The following is a 19,494-nucleotide window of genomic DNA, read 5'->3' on the forward strand; positions in this document are numbered from 1 at the left end:
AATGTTTATTTTTGAGACAGAAAGAGACAGAGCATGAGTGGGGGAGGGGCAGACACACACACACACACACACACACAGAATCCGAAGCAGGCTCCAGGCTCTGAGCTGTCAGCACAGAGCCCGACGCGGGGCTCAAACTGTGAGATCATGACCTGAGCCACCCAGGCGCCCCCGCTGATCATCCAACTTTAAAGATAACACATTGCAGATGTAGTTGAAGCCCCTGGGTATTCCTAGCTCCATGTTTTCTCCCCCTCCCTTTCTCTCCAGTTGTTTATCATTGCTGTCCATGTATTTAATACTTTAATTACTGGTGTCTATGTAAATATTAATCATCAATAGTTGAGTGTTACTTTACGTGTTTTTTTTTTTTTTTAAACTTCTGGCTGTAGTGTCCTATTGCATATTTTCTTCTGTAGCTCAACGTCTATTGTTAGCTTTGTTTTTGAGATTCTTGCTACTCTAGTTCATTCTTTTTAATTGCTATACACTACAGTGTGTCCATTTTCCTGTTGATGTACATTTAATTACTATTTCCTCCCATTTTTCTCTATTACAAATGACATTGCAATACACTTCTTTACGTGCCTCCTTTCACGTGTATGCGAAACTTTTCTGTAGGTTGTAATCCCCAGGAGTGGAATCGCTTAGTCACAGGGAAGGGAATGTGTATCTTCATGTTCATTGGGTTAGTACTTCAGTTCCATCTTTGAGTTGGGAAGCTTGAGGATTTAATTATTTCTTTTTAAGTTGTATGCTGATATTTTCTTGAAACTGTAATGGACCTGTGGAAACGTGTGGTTTGGGGACAAGTTGGAATACAGAAGATAATATTTATTATGTGTTAATGGTTGGTGACTTCAATGATTTGTGTAAAATTCCACTTCACTGGATATATGGTTGCATATCTTCACCTAAAATCGCAAAGAAAGACTATAAAAAATAAATTCCTAAACTGTATTTCTTTGGTTATCTGTGCTCACCTGAAGGTACAGGAAGAATGGCTTGGTGGGGCAGGGGAGACTTTTGAGTAGATAATAACATTTTTTTGTGGTGTTTAAATTTTCTACAATTTATTTGAAACTGTCTTTTTAAACTAAAAACATATTTGAGGTGTAACTGATGTGTGTAAGTTTCAGTTGTAGACCGGTAATTTACGATTCATTATTTGTGTATGTTGCAAAATGATCATCAAATGGCAGTACCTTGTTTTTTTTCTTGTCAGGAGAACTTAACTACCTTAACTGCTCCTCTCTGAGCCACTTTCAAATATATGCTGCAGTATTATTAACTGTAGTGTCCATGCTGTACTGAAAACTTCTTCAGTCCTCTTTCTGTCTCAAAGTGATCAAGTAGAAGGGAATGAAGAATGGCATAAATCCTGATGGCATCTTTTTGGAATAACCTGGGGAGTGCTCCCTTTGGGCAAAGGGAGGGTGGGGGGTTCGGTTAGGTTTTCTTACAGTCTTCCTCAAGCTGCCTAGGTTTAGTTTGTGGTTTCCAAGAGACCTGTTGGACTGGCTTTAGGCTGATAATATCAGTTTCTTCATGTTTTCCCCACGTCTCTTAAAGGAACTTTTATGTAACTCTTCTTTTCAGTAAGATCCTAAAACCATTTGCTATTATGGTTTAGTTGTTTCTGCAAACATTTATTTCCTTCTGGCAGGAATCCGTAAGAGAGCTACTTCTCATGGATCTTGGTTACAAGTTCTATGATGAGTCATTATTGACAGAAACTTTATGCCGGAATACAACATGAAAGGCCTCCTTGCCATTGTAGGAGAGGGGGTGAGGGATGAGCTTTGCATTTATGCAGATTTAATGTCGATCAGATCACCGACTGATTAATCTTAGGGCCTCTTACATATTCTTCACTGTCCTGCTAGTTTGAACTAAGAACTTTAAAGCAGGTGGTGGTCAAAGTAGAGAACAAATGGGAACCCCTGTGGAGGTGGGGTCCCACGAGTCTGAACAGTTGTCAGGGTGGGGACTCCAAGGGACATTTCATGGGCAGTTAATGTGTTCTTCAATAGCAGCATTTCTTTAGTCATGCATGGACAGCCTCTTTTGTGACTCTCTGAATTTCTAGTGATTCTCCTGCTTTAAAAATATTTTTTAATGTTTATTGATTTTTTTTAACAATGTTTATTTATTTTTGAGAGAGAGAGCGAGCGAGCGAGCACGTGTGCGAGCAAGCTTACGCGCATGAGCAGAGAGGGGCAGAGAGAGAGGGAGACACAGAATCTGAAGCAGGCTCCAGGCTCTGAGCTGTCAGCACAGAGCCTGACGTGGGACTCGAACTCATGAACCACGAGATCATGACCTGGCCGAAATGGGACACCTAACCAACTGAGCCACACGGGCGTGTTGTTTCCCCCTCCCCCATTCTTACCCTGAGACTTAGAGCCATCGAATTACAGTTACTTGTTGCAAATCATCTACTTACTGTATTAGGCTTCCTTGTAAGCTGATCAAAATGAGCTCTGGTTGATGGCTCATCCACCTGGTTATTTAAGTTGTTTGCTTTCTGCTCTGACCTGCCAGTTCTACCTCTAAAAGCGTGCCCTTAAATTAAAAAACAAAACAAAAACCACAAAATCAAACCCCCAAAACCCAAGGATGTATGAAAAATCTGTTCTAAGGCGGCTCATCAAATCATTGTTTTTAATAGTGGCAAATTTGGAAACAGAGTGAAGGTCCAACATCAAACCTGTCCAATATACAGACATTCAACAATTTGAAAATATTTATATCGGAAAAAAATGTTTGTAGGCTACAGTGTCTAGAACTTCAGGTTCTAGAGCCAGACTGTGAATTCTGACTCTGGTGCTGCCCCTTAGAGCTGTGTGACCTTGGGCGAGTCTCTTTCTCTCTTTTAAAAACTACGGTAAAGTATACATAACATAACTTTTACCATTTTAACAGTTTTTAAGTGTATAATTAAGTGACATTAAGTGTATTCACATTGTTGTGCGGGCAAGTTTCTTAACTGACCATTGTCATCGCGGCTTTCTTGAGGTTGTTTTGAATGTCAAAGAAGGTCATGCATGTAAAAAGCATAGTCATGGCCTAATCCCTAGTAATACTCAAATGTCAAAATATTATATATATTTTCATTTAAATAAAAATTGTTACGTATTTAAGACCTACAACATCATGACTTGATATACACAGTGAATTATCGCCGTCAAGCTAATTAATGTGTCATTTCTTCACAGTTAAGCTAATTAATGTGTCATTTCTTCATAGTTAACCATTATTTTTGTGATGCCAGCAACCTGAAATCTGTTGTAGCATATTTCCTGGGATCAGTATGATATTATCTATAGTCATCCTATCCTGCCTGTGCGTTAACTCTTTAATCTCATCTCGCAGAACTGAAACTTTGTACCTTTTGACCAACAAACATTAACAGTTGTTAAAGTATTCAATACACAGATCTTCACGACATTTTTTAATTGGAAAAGATTTAAAAAATGGTATGTATACAGGTGCCTGGGTGGCTCAGTTGGTTGAACATCTGACTTCGGCTCAGGTCACGGTTCATGAGTTCGAGCCCCGTGTTGGGTTCTGTGCTGACAGCTTAGAGCCTGGAGCCTGCTTTGGATTCTGTGTACCCCTCTCACTCTTCACCTCCCCAGCTTGTGCTCTGTCACTCTCTGTCTCTCAAGAATAAAATAAACATTAAAAAAAAAAAAAAAGGCATGTATAGGTTAAATGCAAGAATAGAGAGGGGAAAAAGAAAACCCCAAAGGGTTTACTTCTCTGGGTGATAGGATGAATCTCATTTGGCTTCTGTGTTGTTTTTTTTTTTTTTTCCTCCTATAATTGTCTTGTTTTTCTTTTGTAAATGAAAAAAATTTGCATATGAATTTTATTCTGGGTAGAAACAGCCGGAGGTTCCTGCAGGTTAATCCTAAAAAGGACAGTTTGATTTTTCAGTTTCTCTTAGAGTTTCATTTGTTCCCCTTGATTGACTAATTATTTAAATAAAGTTACCATTCATTGTGGCATGCATCTGGTTGTGTCCAAAATACACTTTCATACAATGGCGACTTCTTAACAGCATCCTTAAAAGTGCATATCGTTTGTTAATCTTACTGTGGTATTTTGTTTCTCTTAACTGTAGTTTCCTGTTCTTTCGATTTTTGCGTGTCGACTTGCTGAAAATAAATATTTTGTTTTACTGGGTTAGTAAGCCAGACAGAGTGGTGTTGGCAATTCAAGGAAACAGCCCAAGCCATCGTCAGTTAAAATTGCTTTAAGAAGCCAGGAGTACCTTGATTAGAGTTTTATAAGGTAGAGAGCAGGAATATTCTAAATTCCTGGTGCCCGCCCGAGCTGTGAAAACTGTTCCTGAAATGAAGGTGGGGAGAGCAGGAGAGGACGTGGGGTGGGTCAGGGAGAATGAGGGCCAGCGAACCACACTTCAGTGCCCGCGGCTGGGCGCCGAAGACTTCTCAGCAGTGCTTTGTGCTGCCTTGGCGAACGTCGCAGCCTTCTTAACGTCTGCTTAAAAACACCTACGTTTTCTTCGAGGTTTTAAGTGAGACCGCCTCCGGTACATATACCATATTTACCTGACCTCCAGTACACCTTGGTAAGCCCCGAGGTTTGTACAGACACTGGTGTCAGAAGCACAGCCTCAACAGCTTTGTATTTTCTTGCGGAATCAGGTGGGAGTTGTTGATGGTTTGCCTGCTTGGAGAGAGCCTCTGAGTTTATTTTGCCGATACTGAATGCCTGCTGGGCTGAGAATTTTTGAGGGATGGGCTGAAAGGGATTGAAGGAGATGGACAGATAATTATGGCAAATCAAGAGTGATGAGTATGGACCCTATTGATGAATAGGTACTGTATTAAGTGCTTTATTATGTGATCTCCTCAGTCAACTATCACAGCAACCCTGTGAGATAGGTATTGTTACCCACCATTTACAGGACGGTGTATTACAGATGAATTTATCCTTTTTTTTTTTTTTTTTCAACTTTTTTTTTTTTTTTTTTTTACTTATTTATTTTTGGGACAGAGAGAGACAGAGCATGAACGGGGGAGGGCCAGAGAGAGAGGGAGACACAGAATCGGAAACAGGCTCCAGGCTCCGAGCCATCAGCCCAGAGCCCGACGCGGGGCTCGAACTCACGGACCGCGAGATCGTGACCTGGCTGAAGTCGGACACCTAACCGACTGCGCCACCCAGGCGCCCCTGAATTTATCCTTTTTAAAAACCGTTTATTGAGGCACCTGGGTGGCTCAGTGAGTTAAGTGTCTGACTTAGGCTCAGGTCATGATCTCGCGGTTTGTAGATTCGAGCCCCACGTCGGGCTCTGTGCTGACAGCTCAGAGCCTGCAGCCTGCTTCAGATCCTTTCTCTCTCTCCCTCTATTTGCCCTTCCTCTCTTTGTGCTCTCTCTCTCAAAAATAAACATTAAAAAAATTTTGTTTTTAAATATTGCCATTTTGAAAGTTTGTGTTCTTTAGCTGTGTTGTTTTATTAAGTAAAACTTTTTGTTACTAGCCTTCTGTCATCTTTTACCAAAAAAAAAAAAAAACAAAAAAACAACAACAAAAACCCAAAACAAAAGATATTTTGTTCCTGAGGTTAAGAATGGAGTGTGGTTTATCTTCAGACACAGAATCCTCATCTTTATTTGTGTAGGTGTTTGAATTTTGAAAATCGAGGTATGACTAGTATAAAGTAAAATGTATAAATCTTAATTGTACAGCTTAATGCGTGTCTGTTCCCCTCCCCCCTTGCCCCTCCCAACTACCAGCTATTTCCAGCTCAAAATAGAGTATGTTTCTGGTACCCCAGAAGGTTCTTTTGTGTCCACTCCCCCCCCCCCATGTACTTTTAGTTTAAAGTTTATTTCTTTATTTTTTAAGAGCGTGAACGCAAGTCGGGGAGGGGCAGAAGGAGAGGGGAACAGAGGATCTGAAGCAGGCTGTGTGCTTCATATAAATGAAATCTGGAGTATAGTCTTTTTCTGTAGCTGACAGCTTTTGCCCAATGCAATGGCATGTGATTCATCCACATGTGATTTATCATTAATCAACAGTAAACGAAATCCGGGGTGCCTGGGTGGCTCAGTGGGTTAAGGGGCTGACTCTTAATTCTGGCTCAGGTCGGGATCTCAGGATTGTAGCATCGAGCCCCACATCGGGCTCTGTGCTGAGTGTGGAGCCTGCTTAGGATTCTTTCTCCCCCTTTCTCTGCCACACCCCCGCTCATTCTTCACCTCCCTCCCTCCCTCCCTCCTTCCCTCCCTCCCTCCCTCCCTCTCTCTCTCTCTCTCTCAATAAATAACTTAAAAAATAAATGAAGCCCATATTTGTTTTATTCGTGGGGTTGTTTTTAGGTCCTTTTAGGAGTATTAAACAGCACATGAGAAATCAGTCCAATTTTAAGAGTCCTATGTGAGGTACCCAAGGTAGGAAATGCATATGGCTGACCATGACATAGAAAGTGCAGAGGAAAACTCCTGATGATGTGCTGTGGCTGCCCTGGTACCAGGCTTTGTGCAGAAGGAATGAGACCTGTACCTTGGAAAGTGGCTGGACCTCAGGCAGATGGGCACTAGAGTTTGGGCTAAGGGATGGAATCTGGGCTCCCAACAGGTGTTTGTGTTTGATGGCAGGCATAAATTTGGTCCTCAAACCTGGAGCAGGTCAAGGAGGCACTTCCTGAATGTCTGGCCCTGCAACCTTTGAGATATTTCCCACTTTGGAAAGGTTCTTTGGACGGCGGGTATGGCATTGCAGTAGGATGTTGGCCATGTAGAACTGAGGCTCAGGAGGGAGATCTGGGCTGGAGAAAATGAACACAAAACTGGCTGTAGCTGTGGAAGTGGACTGGGGCTCCTGGCTGGAACTCTAGAGTGGTGGGGTTCACCCAGGATGGTTGTCAGAATTGCTCATAAAACTCGTGGAAATACAGTGGCTGGGCCTACCTGGAAGCTTTGATGGGTGTTCTGGGGTCACAGCAGTCACTTGGATTTTTGTTTGTTTATTTTGAGAGAGAGAGCATGTGAGCTGGGGAGGGGCAGAGAGAGGAGAGAATCTGCCTGATGTGGGGCTCAAACTCAAACCAGGAGACAGTGACCTGAGTTGAAATCAAGAGTTGGACTATTAATTGACTAAGCCATCCAGGTGCCCTGCTATTTGGATTTTTAAAAATGCCTCTATTTATTCTAACGTACTTTCCCTCCCCATGCTGCAGGTTAGAACCAGTAAGGAAAATGGGTCTTGAGCTCCCCTCTAGGACACAGTCAGATCCCAGGAGAGTCAGAAGATGGAAATGTTGACACCTGGCTAGGCCAGAGAGCGGTATTAAATGTGTCTGGTTTCCAAAGTGGTCATGATGTCCCTGCTTAAACACTTCCAGAACAGAGAGCTTGCCAGTTTCCCAGGCAGGCGTTTTTGGAAGATCGGGAAAGCTTTTTGGTAAAACAAGCCAAACTGTCTCCTCGTGTAGCTTTCACAGAGTGGGCTTTGCTTTTGAAGAGTGGGCTTCATATCTCCCTGGTTTCCTTTTCGCATGCTGAACCTCCCCCGGGCTTACTCCTCCTGTGGAGTTTTCAGAGCCTTTGTTACCATCCTCTGTCAATTGGTCCTCTTTCCACTATTGCTCTTTAAATAAGGCATCCCCCAAATTAGGCATTTTTTGATGAGCACGAAGTAGAGTGGGACCATTTACTCCTCTCTTGTTACAAAGATAATAATATACTTCTGTCTTTTTTGAGGGGGAGTGGAGGGATCACAAGTGTAGACCTTACGTGTGCCTTTAGTTCATCTTGGATTCATCCTATTCTTTGAGCCCCTGGATGTTAACTTTGATCTGGCCCACCCTCCCAGCTGTCGTTTTTTCCAGCGTGATGAGCAAATTTGATCCTCCCCAAGGAGAAGAGGAAGCAGAGCCTCCGAGCCAGGCTGAAGCAGTGCCTCAATGTCCCAATCTCATGACTCCCATAATGTGCTGAGTTCTGAGCTGACAGAGAAGATCAGATTCAAATATTTAATCAATAGTTGGCTAATGAGTGGTCTTCTGTGGCTAAAATAAAATTGCCTTTGCACCCCAGGAGATGTTTACTAGGGAGTTTTAGGGGTCCTGCCTCTTCCTGTACCTTACAGAAGCAGTTACACTAAACTTGCATCAAAGTGATTTGCCATTTTGGGTGCCTCCTATGGATTCTTACACGTATTTGCTTACAGTAAATTGCACTTCTTGGAAAGTCCCTGCTCTGAGTATTTACTTTTAGTCCTGTAAACTATATGACTTGGAGTTGCACATAGCACTGACTGAGCCAGCCAGGCACCCCCAAACGTTCTTATTTTGAAATATTGGAAGATCTAAGGCAGCAGCTTGAGATTTACAACAGACTAGTTGGTGGTTAGACATTAGATTATCATGCTTTTCAGTGTATCAGCAATATCCTTTTTGAATAGGGATGAAGAGGAGTGGCATCGTGACTCCAAATTAGCTGAGGCAGTGTAATCTTAAGGTTTCTTGAATAGTATAATTTTCTGAATGATGACATATTTTTGTTTTGCTTTGTACAACCAGATCTGTGACTTCTTTAAAGGCATTGTTTTTAAACTTTCTCCACCTTTCTGTGTATGCTGTAGCACAGTGCTTGCTTCCTGGTAGGTGCTCAGACTTTTTTTTTTTTTTTTTTTTGAGAGAGAATGCACACACGGGGGAGGAGCAGGGGGGGGTGGGGTGGAGAGAGAAAATCCCAAGCAGACTCCATGCTGTCAGTGCAGAGCCAGATGCAGGCTCCAACCCATGACCGTGAGATCATGACCTGAGCCAAAATCAAAGAGTTGGATACTTAACCGACTGAGCCACCCAGGGGCCCCAAATTCTCTTTAAAGTCTTGGTGTCTTCAGTACTCAACCAGAAGCATGTCTGTGGAGTGATGTCTGAGGATGACCTAACCGGGTCCTAACTCCGGTTCACCCTCCAGGATCACCAGGTTGGTAGAGGGCGGTTGTTAGTGGAGCTCCTCTGGATCCAAGAGCAAATTCATGTTGGAGAAGGATATTATCGCTCCAGTGTCAGATTGCCCATTTTCCCTCTGTTCTCTCAATTCTGACTCCCGCTAAAATCACTTTAGTAGCACTAGGAGGAGTATTTTCTACCTTGGCATAATCGTCTAGCCACTAGTCTAATTTTTTTTTTTTTAACATTTTATTTTGAGAGAGAGCACGTGCGTGTGCGAGAATCAGGGAGGGGCAAAAAGCAAGAGGGAGAGAGAGAATCCTAGGCAGGCTCTGTACTGTGAGTACAGAGCCTGATGCGGGGCTCAAACCCATGAACCGTGAGATCATGACCTGAGCCAAAATTAAGAGTTGGACACTTAACCAACTGAGCCACCCAGGTGCCCCACCACTAGTCCAATTTTTAATTAAAACTATCTTCCATCTGAAACTAATTCACCAAGGTTCCCTTCTCTCATTTCCAAGTAAATGATTTCAGTCATGTGCATCTTTATTTTTGCATTAACTTCCATGGATGCTATTCAAAAGACAAAACAAAACTACTTATGTGCCATGACTTACTAGTCTTAAGAGCTGATGACACCGATACCCGTCCCAGGAGAAATCCGCTCCAGAATGAAGTGAGAGCAAGGGGAGATGCTTAATTCACAGATGGTTTGTGGACACATTCAGTTCAGCACATACACTAAAATTGGAATGATGCAGAGAAGATTAGCATGGCCCCTGCCCAAGGATGACCTACAGGTTCATGACGGTTCACTGTTGAACAAAGTAGTTTGTGCACAAAGCACATGCTTCCCTCTGAGCAACGCTGGTATAAATCTGTAGAGGTGTTCAAATCTACATAAGGCCCACAGGTATTTTATTTCGTATTTAGTATTTCTGTGACCAAATAGTTTACCTTAAAATCTTGTGATGTCCCATTTCTTTTTTTTCCTTTTTTGAGAGAGAGAGAGCGCTCAAGTGAGCGAGAGGCAGAGAGAGAGAGAGAGAGAGAGAATCCCACAAGGGTCAGAAAGAGAGAAAGCAGGGCTCGTGTTTTTGTTTTTGTTTTAACCCGAAGTGGGGCACGAGCTCACTCAAAGTGGGGCTCATGCTCACCCCATGTGGGGCTCAAACTCACGAACTGTGAGATCATGACCTGAGCTGAAGTCAGGTGTTTAACAACAGAGCCACCCAGGTGCCCTGCGATGTCCCATTTCTTCGAAACAGCTTCATTTAAGAGGATACGGTATCAAAATTAAAAAAAAAAAAAAATGCACGTTATCAAATGAAGTATCATTCAGTGGCCTGTATGTGTTGTTTTTGGAGGGAATGAGGCCGGAATCTTCATGGAACAGCTTGCCAGATCTAGTTTCCTGGAGTGGTGGCGAGGCAGGGGACTGAGAAGAGAGTCCTGGATGCTATGGAGAGGAGTCCACTCCTGAAATGCTTGTTTTAGCCATTGTTATGTCTTCTAAAATAATTTAATTGTAGAAAACAAAAACAAAAAACAGAACATGGTGCTGTTCTAGGAATATACATCTAGCTTAAAAAATTTTTCTATTTTTAAAAAAATTAAAAAAAAATTTTTTTTAACATTTTCTTTGGAGAGAGAGACACACACACAGAGCATGAGTGGGGAAGGGGCAGAGAGAGAGAGAGGGAGACAACAGGATCGGAAGCAGACTCCAGGCTCCGAGCTGTCAGCACAGAGCCCGACACGGGGCTCAAACTCATGAACACTGAGATATCCTGACCTGAGCCAAAGTCAGAAGCTTAACCAACTGAGCCACCCGGCTGCACCCCCCCCCCCCCCAATTTTTCTCTTTTTAACTGGAATCTCATTGTCAGAGGAGGAGATCTTGGGATATGCCTACTTACAAAATTTCTGAATGTAATGTTTACTAGACAGAATTATTTTTGAGGCTATTTGTGGCATAGGTGTGTATGCATCTGATGGTGATGAACAGGTATGTACCGGACTTTTAAGTACTTGCTAACTACTTTGGAAGATGTAGAAGGAATGTAAGACTTTTTTTAAGATTTATTTTAAAGTAGTCTCTACATCCAAAGTGGGGCTAGAACCCACAACCCTGAGATTGAGAGTCCCACACTCCACTGACTGAGCCAGCCAGGTGCCCCTGGAATGGAAGACTGTTAACGAGATACTAACTTTGAGATGGCATAATGGGAAGGAGTGGGGTCCAAGTACTAATGGGGATAGGATTTCTGGGTCTGTGAATATTGTAAATTTAGATCTTGGGAATGGTTGTATACATTGTGAGTATACTAAAACCACCGACTTGTGTGCTTCACCTAGGTGAATTTTATGGTTACGTGAGTTATATCTAAATAACTTTAAAAAAGAGATGTTACTAATTTTTAGCGCAGAGAAGATTCCCAAATTGCTTGTGATTTCCTGCTTTCCTTTTTCCATTTGCCAGATCTCCCAAAGTAGTTGAAATGAAAGATAAAGAACCTTTAACGCTCTTATCTTCTGGTGGTAAGGAAATGCTGAGTGGCCCTGAATTTGTGCAGTGAATGTTGTTTACACAAGCCTGTGTCTTTTAGCCCAGAGACCAGAAAAAAACAGGCTGAAGGCTCGCTTGAACAAGCGATCGGAGAAATGGGCCTGTTTGCCCGTTGGAAAATCTGGGACTTCATGATATTGGTCCCTTAATTTATGGACCATTCCAGGCTGTCAACAAAGTAGTTGTCTAAAGTAAAATCCTGACACATGCTCTAATGTGGATGAACCTCGGAGACCTTAAGCTAAGGCACAAAAAGACAAACGTTACAGGATTCCACCTACATGAGCTACCCAATGTAGTGACATTTATAGAGATAAAGTAGAATGGTGGTTGCCAGAGGCTGGGGGAGAGGAAAATAGGGAGATACAACAGATACAGAGTTTCAGTTCGGGAAGGTGAAAGCAGCCTGGAGATGGGTGTTGGGATGTTGCAGAGCTGTGTGAAACTGTACTTAATGCCCCTGAACTGTACACTTAAAAATCAGTAAAATGAGGGGCGTCTGGCTGGCGTAGTAGAGCGTGTGACTCTTGATCTCATGGTGAGTTTGAGCCCCATGTCGGGTGTGGAGTTTACTTTAAAAAATGGGTAAAATGTGGGGTGCCTGGCTGTCTCAGTCAGTAGAGCTGGCAACTCTTGATCTTGGGGTCATGAGTTCAAGCTCCACATGGGGTGTAGAGCTTACCTAAAATTAAAAGAAAATGGGTAAAATGTTAAATTCTTTTTTTATAAAGTATTTTGTTTATCTTTTTAAAATGTTGATCTTTTTTTTTCCTAAATATTGTTTTTAACATTTATTTATTTTTGAGACAGAGAGAGACAGAGCATGAACGGGGGAGGGTCAGAGAGAGGGAGACACAGAATCTGAAACAGGCTCCAGGCTCTGAGCTGTCAGCACAGAGCCCGACGCGGGGCTTGAACTCATGGACCGCGAGATCGTGACCTGAACCGAAGTCGGCCGCTTAACCGACTGAGCCACCCAGGCGCCCCTAAAATGTTTATCTTGAGAGAGAGAGAGAGAGAGAGAGAGAGAGCGCGAGCGAGCGCGCGCGCGTGTTCATGCAGGGGAGGGGCAGAGAGAGAGGTAGAGAGAGAATCCCTAGTAGGCTTCATGCTCTCAGCACAGAGCCTGACTTGAGGCTTAAACTCAACGAACCGTGAGATCATGACCAGAGCCAAAACCAAGAGTCCAAGGCTTAACCGCCTGAGCCACCCAGGCAACCCTAAGACTTACTTTTAAGTAAACTCTACACCCAGCATGGGACTCAAATTTATAATCTCGAGATCAAGAGTCACATGCACTACTCACTGAGCCAGCCAGGTGCTCCTAAAATTTTAAATTCTATGTTATGTATATTTAAACACACACACACACACGCACACACAGAGAAATTAATTAAGAGTAAAATCACTTTGGAAGAAAAGAGAGTGGGACACGGCATCTGAATTTTCCACCAGACTGAGCACTGGTTCCAGTAGCTTAGCTTCTGCCACTATCCCGAGTATGTGTGAGGGACGAACCAGATGCTCAGCGAGGTCTCCACCTACTGTACCTTCCTTTTCTCCCACCTGTCATTCCTGGAACATCTCCTGTGTCCCAGAAATTGAGCTCTGCCCTGGAGAAAGGTAAACGTGTGCCCCGAGGCATTGATAATCCCAAGGGAGGTTGGGAGAGATGCATTTGCTTTTTGCCGAGTGTCCCATCGCATAGTGTGCTCATCTGTGGTAGTAAGTGTGGGTGGCACTATTTAGGTAGTATTTGGGGGGTGGCAGTGAAATGTCTGGAACCCGGTTTAAAGCAGTCAAATCAGTACATAGCTGACATATGATGCCCACAGATGCACTCTTAAAAAAGACAGCATCAGTAGAAGAGTAAGACTTGTTTATAGCCTGAAAATTCATCATGGAAGAAAGAAGTCCTCATGGTGCGAGAGGAGCTATGCACTTTTGTGAGGAGCCACCAGGATGAGGAAGAGGCAGACTTACCTGATGGCTCTCCTGTTTCCTGGGGGCAATACAAGGCCAGACACCCTGCTAGTTCCTTCAGGAACTGACGGGGCAGTCAGTGGAGGACACAAGAATACAAACCCGAGACGAAACATGTTTACAGTGTCCTGTAACAACATAGCGTAGACTGGGTGGCATATAAACCCCAGGATTTTATGTCTCACAGTTCTAGCGGCTTAGAAGGCCAAGACCAGGGCCGTGCACATTGGGTGTCTGGTGAGGGCCTGCTTCCTGCTTCACAGCAGTATTTTGCTGTGTCCTCCCTGGTGCTCACAGGGGCGGAGGAGCTCTCTGGAGTCTTTTCTCAGGGCACTGATCCCTCAGGAACCTGATCAAGTCCCATAACCCCACCTCCTAATACCATCTCACTGGGGATTAGCACTTCAACATACAAGTATCAGGAGGATGCAAACATGCAGTCAGTAGCACAGAAGCCAAATATAATTAGTTGAAAATTGATTTGCTAAGAACAAATGACGGAAGGGAAACATGAAAGTCTGATGGGTCATTGATCATGAGCTTGGACAGTCTAGTTTCAAAACACACTTTATATGCTGTCAGTGTTTTTAGGGAGAGCTCATTCTCAGAGGCGGTCTTCATCTGTTAAATAAATTCTTTACCAGGGAGGAGGAGGAGGTGAGGGAGGAGGTAGGGAGGTGAAGGGAGGCAAGGATGTGATATTTTTGGAACAGCTTGAAATACAAAGTAATTTCCTGATAAGATTAGTTCCTCTTAAGCGAAACCCCAACTGTGGTCACTCGCTTAGTAATGAAGAAGTCCACGCAAACTGGACAGGCTTAGAAAAACTGGGTCCCTAGCTCTTGTGCTGAATTCCCAGGTCATGTCCTACGCCCACTTGAAGTTCACTTCTGGATCAGGGAGGCATCAGTTTTTGCGGAGTACTTTATTTTGATTTGATTTGTTTGTGAATTTCATAAAGTAAATTTCCCTGTCACTTTTCCATATGGAAAAGCACTTATTCATTTTGATTTGATTTGTTTGTGAATTTCGTAAGTAAATCAGTCTTTATTTCCCTGTCACTTTTCCATATGGAAAAGCACTTATTCAGAATAGAGCAAATTTTGAAAGGAAGTGTAGAAAAATCAATGCTAGGGCACCTGGGTGGCTCAGTTGGTTAAGCGCCTGACTTTGGCTCAGGTCATGATCTCACGGTTCATGAGACTGAGCCCTTTGTGGGGCTCTGTGGAGCCTGCTTGGGATTCTCTCTCTCCCACTCTCTGTGCCCCTCTGTCATCACGCTTGCTTTCTCTCTCAAATAAACTTTAAAAAAAGGAATGAAAAATGCTAAGAATTAGGTATTATTAACAATGCTCCTGTAAACAAATTGTTTTTTTTTTCCCCTAGAAAAGGGACACTAGAAAATAATTACACTAAAAGCAATACTTCTTTCCACTTGCTAATTCCATTATCATTCACAGTTACATTTAGAAGCTGTTGTAACAGGCATTTAAAAGGAAATTATTAAAGAGCTATCTTATTGTGTTTAAGGGTATGAATACTGAGTCTATGTTGGCTTGTATTATAAGGAAACTGTTGCCTAAACCTGGCTAGGTACTGTTAGGGACAGATACAATTTCATATTTCATAAGTAAGTTTCTACTTGGTCATTAATCTGATTTCTTGACCTTTAAGGAGTAGGTCACAAATCATTTCTTTTGTTCTTTTTTTTTTAAATAGGCTATGATACTGTCATTTATTTTATATTTTAAATGCAGGGAAACATCTTTAAAATATATTTTCCCTGGTGACTAAGATAATACATGCTCAATGCACAATACTTGGAAGTTAGGAAAAAAATGGAGAAGTTTCTGGAAAATCTCTTCCTTTCAGGCAGTCTGTTCCAGGATAACTGCTGGGGGTGTTTTGAGCAAGCTGATTCCCTGTTGGTTTGCTTTCATCCAGCCTAGCCACCCCTTCTGCTTTGGAGGATGTATTTGGAGAGGGGCTTGTCAGGGTATACCACTGTCCTTTTCCTGCCTCCCGTCTGGTCTCTTGAATGTGGAGGATTTGGGAGGCAGTCACCTGGCCTTACCCCGTCAACTTCCTGTCTTCTCCATGGGTGCACAAGGAGCTTTATTTTGCATTTTGTTAAATGTTAAAGTCAACAGGGGGCACCTGTCGTTGGAACCCGGGACTGTTGATCTCGGGGTTGTGAGTTTGAGCTCCTTTTGGGGGTAGAGCTTAAAAATAAAATCTTAAACAACAACAACAACAACAACAACAACAAACCAACCCATTGAAGTCAACAGAATATACTGCAGCAACCCTGTACTTGCGAATGTGTGTTCTCGGGGTTTGTTTCTAAATCTGGGGCAATCAGAAGGCTTTCTGTACAAGGGAAGAGCCCTCCAGTGGTAGGCATTGGGTTCAGATTCTGGCTCCACGATGCACTGGAATTGTAGCCGTGACAAACAAGCTCAACCTGGTTTTCTCATTAATAATAGCGTTCTTTAGGTAAAATTATGTGATTGACTTGATGCATAACAGGCTACCTCCATTGATGGTGTACCCACCAAAACCTGTCTGTTTCTTTCATTCAGCAGTGTTTGTGGAGCATCACCTGCATGCCAGGCCTTGCCCTTGGTACTGGACACCAAAACAGAGAAAAGAATACCCTGTCCACAGGGAGCTCAGAAGGCAGTAATAAACAAGCCTGAAATATATGATACATTAAGTAGTGATAGGTACTAAGGAGAAAAGAGTACAAGCGTGAAAGGGGTCTGTGTATGTGTGCAGGTGTTAGGGGAAAGGAGGAAATAATTCAGTTATTTAACCTGTAATGTAGCTGCATGTTGTTTCCATGTGTAAGGGATCTTGATACTCCAGTTGGAGGCCAGAACTTGTCCCTTTGTTGAGGTGGAACTTCCTTGATGCCCCTGGCATGGTGTTTTCGGGAGGAAGTGGTGAGTTCTGATCCTGCCTGGCTGGGAGTGCAGGTTCTAGTAACGAAGGGTTTGAGAGGTCCGTGTATGTGTGGTCTTTGGATCTATCCTGGAAAGTGCTTAGAATAGTGTCAAGCATTCAATAAATTTTAGTTATTATATGTTAACACTGTTTAGCTATTGTCTCCTGTTATAAAACTCAAAAGTTTTAAATAGAAACCAGAGGGGCCACTTTCTTGGAAAAAGTGCCTGGTGCTAGAAGCAGTAATTACGCAAGTGTTAGATTTGGAGCACAGAGAAGATGTGGACCCTCCTCCTTCCGATTTCCCACTCTCTCATCTTTTTTCCCCTTTCAGCCCTTGTGGCCATTTGGAGGAATACATTTTTAATGCAGGAGCCATGGTTAATGTATGTAACAGAGGCTGTGTGTTACTTAACATCTGTTGAATCAATAGGCGAAAGGAACAAGCACATTCTCAAAGCATAGTCAAGTTTCTAAAAATGTACTTCGATAAAGGGATGAGGATAAGAGACTGTAGTAAAGGTGTGGTGCATGCTGATTGATGGAAAGACAAGAACAGTGCTTTTCCTAAACTTGAGCCATATCTTATTGAGCGACTAAATATGGGTTTTGGAGAGTAATGGAATTCCATTCAGGGATGTGAGCTTATTCTGTGTGATGGTATACCGTCAATTTCTCGTTCTCAGTGATGCTTTTTTAGTTTAAGAAATAAGGGTTGGGGCGCCTGGGTGGCTCTGTCAGTTGAGCATCCGACTTCAGCTCAGGTGGTGATCTCACGGTTTGTGGGTTCGAGCCCCGTGTCGGGCTCTGTGCTGACAGCTCGGAGCCTGGAGCCTACTTCGGATTCTGTGTCTCCCTCTCTCTCTGCCCCTCCCCTGCTCATGCTCTGTCTCTCTCTCTCAAAAATAAATAAAAAAAAATTTAAAAAATAGGAAAAAAAAGAAATAAGGATTTCTACTACTGGTATTAAAAAAGTTAAATTTTACTGAAGGTTACTGCTAATTATTTCAGTTCTCTATACATCATGTCTGCCTCAGTTTAGTAGTGGTCACCAAGTCAGTTTTAATAGTAAATAAATGTCCACTGAAGATATTACAGGGACACCTGGGTGGCTCAGTTGGTTAAAGCGTCCGACTCTTGACGGTTCAGGTCACGATCTCACGGTTTGTGAGTTCCAGCCCTGCGTTGGGCTCTGTGATGACAGCACAGAGCCTTCTTGGGATTCTCTCTCTCCCTCTCGCTCTCTGCCCCTCTCCCACTCATGATCTTTGTTTCACTCTAACAAAATAAATAAACTTAAAAAAAAATATATTAGAACTATCCCCTCTCCCTAAAAAAATCAGAGGCCCAGAATTAAAAGACACAGTACTCTCTGTTGGTTATGGTATTTTGCGAGCTAAAGTATCCTCTACAGTTAGAAAAGCAATGAAGTACAGTGGAAAGTTTAGCATGGATCTAGATGTCAGCCTCTTTCTCAACCATTGTATACAATTTGAGGCTAATCTTAGTGCATCTCTGTTTTCTCACACGTGAAGTAAATGTAATGATCTCAAAAGGTGGTGGCGATGATTTGATGGGTTAATGTAGGTGTAAGTGTCAGACACAAGGTAGATGTTAAAATTAAATCTGGTTGATTTGGCTTTTGTGAGGAAGGAAGTTTGTTCATTCCTGATGTTGACTTTGAAAGCCCTCAGTCAGGTTGCCCCATTGATAAACATTAATTTTTATGTTAGATTAAAAAAAATTTTTTTAATGTTTATTTTTGAGACAGAGACAGAGCATGAATGGGGAAGGGGCAGAGAGAGAGAGGGAGACACAGAATCCGAAGCAGGCTCCAGGCTCTGAGCTGTCAGCACAGAGCCTGACGCGGGGCTTGAACTCACGGACCGTGAGATCATGACCTGAGCCGAAGTCGGACGCTTAACCAACTGAGCCACCCAGGCGCCCCTATGTTAGATTTTTATTTTTATTTTTTATCTGGGGGTGGGGAGGGGCAGTGGGAGAGAGAGCATGAATCTTAAGCAGGCTCCTTACTCCTCACAGAGCCCGACACGGGGCTCAATCCCATGACCCTGGGATCATGACCTGAGCCAAAATCAAGAGTTGGATGCTCAACTGACTGAGCCACCCCGGTACCCCTTTAATGTTCAGTTTTAATCTAATGTTACCGTTAAACACTGGCTTTAATAATACTGCTAAGTGGGGGCACCTGGCTGGCTCAGTTGGTAGAGTGTGCGACTCTCGATCTCGGGGTTGTGAGTCCCAGCCTGCGTTGGGTGTAGAGATTACTTAGAAAAATAAAATCTTTTTTTTTTTAATTAAAAAAAATTTTTTTTAACGTTTATTTATTTGTGAGACAGAGAGAGAGAGAGACAGAGCATGAACGGGGGAGGGGCAGAGAGAGAGGGAGACACAGAAACGGAAGCAGGCTCCAGGCTCTGAGCCATCAGCCCAGAGCCCGACGCGGGGCTCGAACTCACAGACCGCGAGATGGTGACCTGAGCTGAAAGTCGGACGCTTAACTGACTGAGCCACCCAGGCGCCCCAGAAAAATAAAATCATAAAACAGAATGCTGCCAATCGCTGTCATGGGAATGATGATGACCGTAGGCAGCCTGACACTGTGAGGGGCTTCATGTGTGTTAGTTACCCCGGTGGCTCGAAACAGGGACACTCTGAGGGCATGTATTTCTGTGATGATCTTTTTGCTGACAAGAAGCAGATTAAGAGATTTAGAAAGTAAGAAAAGTAAGGAAAGAAAAATGTTAAGAGATCACTTTTTGTTGGTCCAGACAACATGAGTTAAAAAGTCATGGGAGGTTGCTGATAACAGTTGGCAGTTAAGAACTTTCTTTTGGAAGCAGTTCAGTGTTTCGCGGGACAGAAGCCAGGTCTTTGCTCTGCCTGCCCCTCCAACAGCTAACCGTGCTTCATGCACACAGTATTGGGTTTTTCGAATGCCAGTTGAACGGAATCCCACAGGTTGGGTGTAGTTGCATGGTCTCCCTGAAAATTCCCGGAGAGTTTCTGTGTTTTCCTCTAAATTGATCTGT

The 19,494-nt window shown here is 43.0% G+C and overlaps 1 protein-coding gene and 1 non-coding gene across 2 annotated transcripts in view; both read left to right on the forward strand.

The window, feature by feature from the left end:
- The window catches only part of RASSF3 (Ras association domain family member 3), a 73,315-nt gene that overhangs the window by 24,392 nt on the left and 29,429 nt on the right, over positions 1-19,494 (forward strand). The gene's annotated exons all lie outside the window — the stretch shown is intronic.
- Positions 9,658-9,763, forward strand: LOC111561530. Its single transcript, XR_002744180.2, has one exon. It is a non-coding gene; the product is annotated as a U6 spliceosomal RNA (small nuclear RNA).

The sequence above is a fragment of the Felis catus genome, chromosome B4 (assembly GCF_018350175.1).
Source record: "Felis catus isolate Fca126 chromosome B4, F.catus_Fca126_mat1.0, whole genome shotgun sequence".
Taxonomy (NCBI): Eukaryota; Metazoa; Chordata; class Mammalia; order Carnivora; family Felidae; genus Felis; species Felis catus.